Raw genomic sequence first — 7,877 nt, 5'->3', positions numbered from 1 at the left:
CCCTAAAGTTACTAATTTCATTCTAATCTTGGCTTCATTGGTTTTGTTTATGAAAACCTTTTTTTAAAAATTTAATATAATCAAAATTATTAATTTTACTTCCCCAGATATTTATTTCCATTTCTTGTTTTGTCATAAATTCTTCTCTTACCAATAGTACTGATAGGTAAATTGTTGACATTTCTCCTAACTTACTTGTAATATTACATGATTTTAAAAGTCATATATGAATTTTGGTATTATTTTGGTGTATGATGTCTATGCCTAGTTTCTGAAAAACTACTTTTTAGTTTTCACAGTAATTTTGTCAAATAGTGAGTTCTTGTCTTAAAGGTTTAAATATTTAGGGTAATCAAACACTAGATTATTATGGCCATTTATTACTACATATTGCATAACCAATCTGTTCCACTGATCTACTACTCTATTTCTTAGTATCAGATTGTTTTGATGATTGCTGCTTTATAATATAAATTGAAAGTTGATCCTCCTAAGTAACTCTTCACATTTTTTAAATTCCCTTCATATTCTGGATATTTTGTTCTTCCAGATGAAAATTGTGCTTTGTTTTTTTAAGCTAGCTCTATATAAAATAATTCAAAGATAGACAGAATTGTCATATATATTGTATTGGTTTGGCATACTCATGGGCAAGTAGCATTTTCCCCATTGTTTAGAGCTAACTTTATATGCATGAAAAGTGTTTTGTCATTTTCTTATAGATTCTAAATTTATTTTTACAGATAGATTCCAAAATATTTTATATGGTTTGCAATTATTTCAAATGGAATTTATCTTTTTCTGTTCCTGTTGGAAATATATAAAAAATGCATGCATTTTATATGAGTTTATTCATATCCTGCAACTTTGCTAAAGTTTTATTTCAACTAGTTTTTTAAATTAGTTTTCTATGATTCTCTAAGTATACTCATTTTATTTGCAATGATAGTAATTGTTCATCATTTTCCTTTCTAATTCCTCAATTTTATTTTCTTCCATAGCTATAGCTAGTATTCTAAATTCCACATAAAATAATGCTAGTAATGGACATGCTTGTTTGACTCCGATCTTATTTTACCCACAGTACAAAAACTGGTTTCTGATTGCTTTAGATAGATGCTACTTATTATTTTTAGGAAATCATGGTTTATTCCTAAGCTCTCCAGTATTTTATTAGGAATATGTTTTATAAAATTGTTCCTATATGCATTGATATGATCATATGATTTTTAAATGACATAAATTATGCTGATATTTTTTCTAAGATTGAACCAGCCCCTCTTTCCTATAACAAAACCCAATGGGAAAAAATGTATGGTATTTTAATAGAGTGATATAATCTCCTTGATATTGTATTATTTTATTTTTTACATAAATATTCATCTGGTAAATTGAGATGTAGTTTTCTTTCTCTATTTTTGATTTTTCTGGGTTAGATATAAGCATCATATCTGTGTCAAAGAAGAATTTGGTAGAACTCTTTCATTGCCTATTTTTCCAAATAATTGATATATTTTAATTCACTATTCTTTAAACGTTTGGCCAAATTTATTTGTAAATCCATTTGGTCTTGTGGATTTTTCCTTAGGGATATCATTTATGACTTATTCAAGTTCTTTTTAAAGATATAGCTATATAAACATTTTGTTAACTCTTTTCTTAATTTCATCAATTAATATTTCTGTTAATATTCAACCATTTCACTTAGATTATCATATTGATTAGCATATCATTGTTCACAATAGCTTGTAATAATTGATGTAATTTCACCTTCATCGTGGGTACATTCTACCTTTTACATTTCTGATACTGGTAGTTTGGTTTTCGGTTTTTAAATAACATTAATTAGTGATTTATTTATTTCATTATTTTTTTCATGAGACTCCTACTGCTTTTATATTTTTCAACATAGACTTTTAATAATATCTCCTGTGAAATTCAATATTTCCAATTTGTCCTCATATCCAAGATGACCTTCTTTAAAGGAATGGCTTGCCTCATATGATATAGCACTATATTTCTATCAAAAGCACAACTTCCCAAGATAGTCTAAATTGGGTTAAATTTAACATTGCTTATACTGTCAAAACCCCAAATCAATGAACAAATAGAATTAGTTCTTTCTTCATCCCAGATGTCCACTTATTGTCCACATGTAGCAAAAATATCTCTTTTTTTCCAATTATGATCAATACCTAGAAACACTGTCCTTCCTAATATTGTATGTAAAGGCTTCTCTTTTCCATTTTCTGGCTCATCCATTTTCCACTGCTTCACAGTCTTGTCATCACAGCCATAAAGAAAGAAATTCCAGATTATCGAGTATTCATTCCTCATACAAAACCTTCATGGTTTTGCAATCTAGGAATGCATTATTGTTTAGTCACGTTCCAGATTCTAATCTCTCCATCACAGACTCCAGAGAATACAGTAGACAAACTTTGGATGTTTTGTCATGTAATTTACTCCATCTCTATGGCCATCAAGGGAAGCAAGAAATGGTTTTGCAAATACTCATTCCAGTTTGACAATATGTAGAGCTCTACTTATATTCCCATGGAACTTCAAAATCGTGCATTGCAGGATCATAGTTTCTTGGAACTCTCTGAAGGTCTAGCTTAGTTTCTCAGACATAATGGTCCAGGTTCCAGTTCAACATTTTCACTTTCATCCTGAAGGCTGAGTATGCCTTCACTAAACCAAATTCTCTGACACACACAATTTCCTGTCATCCTCTTTAAATTAAAGAGTTGAATTCAGGTGAATGACCTGAATATAAAGAAGAAAACTAAGTAAATTAAGTGAAGAAAGAATAGTTTATCTGTCAGCTCTATGGGAAAGGAAAGATTTTAAGACCAAGCAAGAGTTAGAAAATGTTGCAAAATGTAAAACAAAACCAATGCAATCAAAATTAGAAGGGAGGTAACGAATTGGGGAAAATCTTTATAACAAAAACCTCTGACAAAGGTCTAATTACTCAAATTTATAAGGAGCTAAATCAAATGTAATTAAATCAAACCATTACAATTGATAAATGGGCAAAGGACATGAACAGGCAATTTTCAGATAAAGAAATCAAAACTATCAATAAGTACATGAAAAAGTGTTCTAAATCTCTTATAATTAGAGAAATGTAAATCAAAACAACTCTGAGGTACCACCTCACACCTAGAAGATTGACTAAAATGAATGCAAAGGAAAGTAATAAGTGTTGGAAGGGATGAGGCAAAATTGGGACATTTATGCATTGCTGGAAGAGTTGTGAATTGATTCAACCATTCTGGATGGCAATTTGGAACTATGTCCTAAGGGCTATAAAAGACTGTTTGTCCTTCGATCCAGCCATAATATTGCTGAGTTTATACCCCAAAAAGATCATAAAGAAAAAAACCTGCACAAAAATATTTATAGTCTCACTCATTGTGGTGGCAGAAAAATTGGACAGCAAGGGTTTGCTCTTTGATTGGGGAATGGCTGAAAACACTATGGCATCTGTTGGTGATGGTGTTGGTGTGCTCAAGGGAATAATGAATTGGAGGAATTCCATGTGAACTGGAAAGACCTCCAGGAATTGATGCAGAGTGAAAGGAGGATTTACCAAGAGAACATTATACACAGAGACTGATACACTGTGGCACCATCAAATGTAATGGACTTCTCTACTAGCAGCAATGCAATGATGCAGGACAATTCTGAGGGACTTATGAGAAAGAATGCTATCCACATCCAGAGAAAGAACTGTGGAAGTAGAAACACGGAAGAAAAACAACTGCTTGATCATATGGGTCAATGGGAATAGGACTGGGGATGTAGACTCTAAGCAATTGCAATCACACTATTTCAAATAATAATATGGAAATAGGTCTTGATCAATGACACATGTAAAACCCAGTGGAATTGCTCATTGGCTAGAGGAGGGGGATGTGAGAAAATAAGGGAAAGAACATGAATTATGTAATCATAGAAAAATATTCAAAATTAATTAATTAAATAAAAATTTTCAAATAAAAAATTAAGAATTGATTATATCTATGATTGATTCTTTGACCATCTCATTCTTTAGGATTAAATTACTGAATTTTCCATTAATTTTTAATCTGCATTTGCATAGCATTTACTGAATGTGATTTTTATTTCATTATAATCTGAAATAGATGTATTTAATATTTCTGCTCTTCTACACTTGTTTGTGAGATTTTTATGTTATAGTAAATAGTCAGGTTCTATAAAGGTGCCATGTACAGTTGAGGAAAAAAAAAAGGTAGACTCCTTTCTATATCCATTCAGTTTTTCCAGAGGTCTGTCATATTTAACTTTTATAACATTCTTTTCATCTCCTTAACTTCTTTCTTATTTATTTTATGAAGAGATTTGTCTAGTTTTCATAGAAGAAATTTGAGGGCTCTACTGGCAGGGTTTTATATTTCTTCTTGTATATGATTTAACTTTTCATTTGAGAATTTGGATGCCATTACATTTGGTGCATATATGAATAATATTGATATCACTCCATTGTCTATGCCATCTTAGCCCGGAAGTCAGTTCCTTATATATTTGGGAAATTAAAGCTTTGTCAGAGAGTTTTGTTATAAAAATGTTCTCCCAGTTTGTTGCTTTCCTTCAAATTTTGGTTGCATTGCTTTTGATTATACAAAACCTTCGTAATTTGATAAAAGTCAAAGTCATTCATTTTACATTTTGTAATGTTCTGTATCCATTGCTTGGTCTTAAATTCCTTCCTTTCCCACAGATCTGAAAGGTATACTATTTGATGTTACCCAAATTTTTTTTATGAATTCACTCTTTATATTTAAGTCATTTACCAATTTTGAATTTGGCTTGGTATATGGTGTAAGATGTTTATCTAAACCTAATTTTTCCCGTACTGTTTTCCAATATTCCCAGAAGTTTTGGTAAAATAGTGAGTTCTTACACAAAAAGCTGAGATCTTTGGGTTAATTGAACATAAGTTTGTTGAAGTCATTTATCCTAGTCTATTCCATTGATCCATCCTTCTGACTCTTATCCAGTACCATATTGTTTTGACGACCACTGCTTTATAATACAGTTTAAGATCTGATACTGCTAGGTGCCCATCTTTCACATTTTCTTTTTCATTATTTTCCTTGATATTCTGATCTCTTGTTCTTTCACATAAACTTTATTATACTTTTTTTCTAATTCTATAAAAAGAGTTTTTTGGTAATTTGATAGATATGGCACTGAATAATTTGGGTAGAATTGTCATGTTTATTATATTAGCTGGTCCTACTTATGAGCAATTTATTTTTTTCAATTATTTAGATCATGTTTTAATTGTATGAAAAGAGTTTTGTAGTTGTGTTCATATAATTTCTGTATATGTCTTGGCACATAGATTCTTAAATATTTTATATTGTCTAGAGTGATTTTTAAATTGAGGTTTTCCTTCTAACTCCTGCTGCTGAATTTTGTTAGAAATATGCAGAAATGCTGATGATTTATATGGGTTTACCTTCTATCCTGCAATTTTGCTAGAGTTATTTCCACAAGCTTTTTAGCATTATTTAAGTATACCATCATATAATCTGCAAAAAATAATAGTTTAGTTTCTTCATTGCCTACATTAATCCCTTCAACTCCCTTTTCTTCTCTAATTGATAATGTTTCTAGTACAATGTTAAATACTAGAAGTGAAAATGCCTAGGCATCCTTGCTTCACTACTGATCTTATTGGGAAGGCTTCCAACTTGTTCTCATTGCAGATGATACTTGCTGATGCTTTTAAATATATACTGTTGTTTTTATTTTGAGGAATGACCCTTATATTCTTATACTTTCTAGTGTTTTCTATAGGAATCGGTGTTATATTTTGTCAAAGGCTTTTTCTGCATCTATTGAGATAATCATGTGGTGTTTGTTGGTTAGATTATTGATATGGTCAATTATATGTATGGATTTCCTAATATTAAACCATCCTTGCATTCTTGGTCTAAATTCCATCTGGTCACAATGGATAATCCTTGTAATAACTGCTGTAGTATTTTTGCTAATCTTCTATTTAAGATTTCTCCATGTACGTTCATTAAGGAGATAGATCTATAGTTTTCTTTTTCTATTTTTGGTCTGCCTGGCTTTGGAATCAATGCCATATTTGTGTCATAAAAAGAATTTGGTAAGACTCCTTCTTTGCTTATTTTGTCCAATAATTTGCATAGTATTGGGATTAGTTGTTCTTTAAATATCTGAAAGAATTAACTTGGGAATTCTTCTGGACATGGTGTTTTTTTTTCTTTGGAAGTTCCTTGATAGCTTGTTCACTTTTCTATCCTTAGATGAGGTTATTTAAGTATTCTTTTTCCTCTTTTTTTAATCTAGGCAATTTATATTTTTGTAATTATTCACCTATTTCACCTAGATTTTCATATTTATTACCATATAAAATTAAGCAAAGTAATTCTTAATAATTACCTTAATTTGCTCTTAATTAGAGGTGAGATCACCCTTTTCATCTTTGATATTGTTAATTTGATTCTCTTCATTCTTTTTTATTAGATTAACCAGTACTTTTTTTTTGCTTTTTTTAAAAGTACCAACTCCTAGAAATATTTATTAGTTCTATAGTTCTTTTACTTTAAATTTTCTTAATCTCTCCATTTTTTTTAGGATTTTCAATTTGGTTTTCATCTAGGGACTTTTAAATTATTCTTTTTCTAATTTTTAAGTTGCCAGCCCAATTCATTGATCTCTTTCCTCTTGATTTTGTTGCTATAGGCACTCAGAGATATAAATTTTCCCCTGAATACTGCTTTGACTGTATCCCTTAGGTTTTGATATGTTGTCTCCTCATTGTCATTCTCTTTATTCATTAGTTTCTAGATGGTCAATTCTGATTTTTAAGACATGATTTTCTTTTTTCAGTTTTTGGTTCTCCTTTTTCAATTGGCCCATTTCTTCTTGCAACAATTTATTTCTCCTTCCCACTTTTTCTCTACCTCTCTTAAATGATATTTGAAAAAAAAATTAATTCCTCAAGCATCTGTGTTCAAAGTATATTTTTCTTTTGGACTTTTCATGTGTTTTCTTTGTTTTCACTGTCCCTTTCTGTGTCTGTACCTTGCTCTTTTTCTCCATAAAATTTCATTAGAGTTAGGTGTTTTTTGTTATTGTTGTTGTTGTTTGCTCATTTTTCCTACTTAATTATAGGTAGGCTTGGTGGATGATGTGATGGTCTGAGAGCTGAAAGCTCTGAGAACACCTTTTACTTGCTGATTCAATTTACCCACAATATCCTGATAGCTTAAAGACTTGCCTCTGTCTTAGGTGTAAGCTTTTGAGCTCACTATGATATTTTTTAATTCATTTTTTTAGTTTTAGAAAAATTTTCCATGGTTACATGATTCATGTTTTTACTTTCCCCTTCACCCCCTCAAGCTCCCCTCCCCATAGCTAACTCACATTTCCACTGGTTTTAACATGTGTCATCAATCAAGACTTATTTACATATTATTGATAGTTGCATTGGTGTGGCCCTTTCGGGTCTACATCCCCAATCATGTCCTCCTCATCAACCCAAGTGTTTAAGCAGTTGTTTTTCTTCTGTGTTACCTCTCCTGTAGTTCTTCCTCTGAATGTGGGTAGCATTCTTTTCCATAAATCCCTCAGAATTGTCTTGGGTCATTGCATTGATGCTAGTACAGATGTCCATTACATTTGCTTTTGCCACAGTGTATCAGTCTCTGTGTACAATGTTCTTCTGGCTCTGCTCCTTTTGCTCTGCATCAATTCCTGAAGGTCTTTCCAGTTCACATGGAATTCCTCCAGTTAATTATTCCTTTGAGCACAATAGTAATCCATCACCAACATATACCACAATTTGTTCAGCCATTACCCAATTG

General features: G+C 31.1%; 1 pseudogene; it reads right to left on the bottom strand.

Moving 5' to 3' along the window:
- Positions 1–1,938: 1,938 nt before the first annotated feature.
- On the bottom strand, positions 1,939–2,671 carry LOC123241613 (annotated as a pseudogene).
- Between the last annotated feature and the right edge of the window lie 5,206 nt (positions 2,672–7,877).

The sequence above is a fragment of the Gracilinanus agilis genome, chromosome 3, assembly GCF_016433145.1.
Source record: "Gracilinanus agilis isolate LMUSP501 chromosome 3, AgileGrace, whole genome shotgun sequence".
Classification (NCBI taxonomy): Eukaryota; Metazoa; Chordata; class Mammalia; order Didelphimorphia; family Didelphidae; genus Gracilinanus; species Gracilinanus agilis.
Note: the sequence above shows the minus strand (reverse complement) of the source record. Positions and strands in the feature narration are given on the sequence as shown.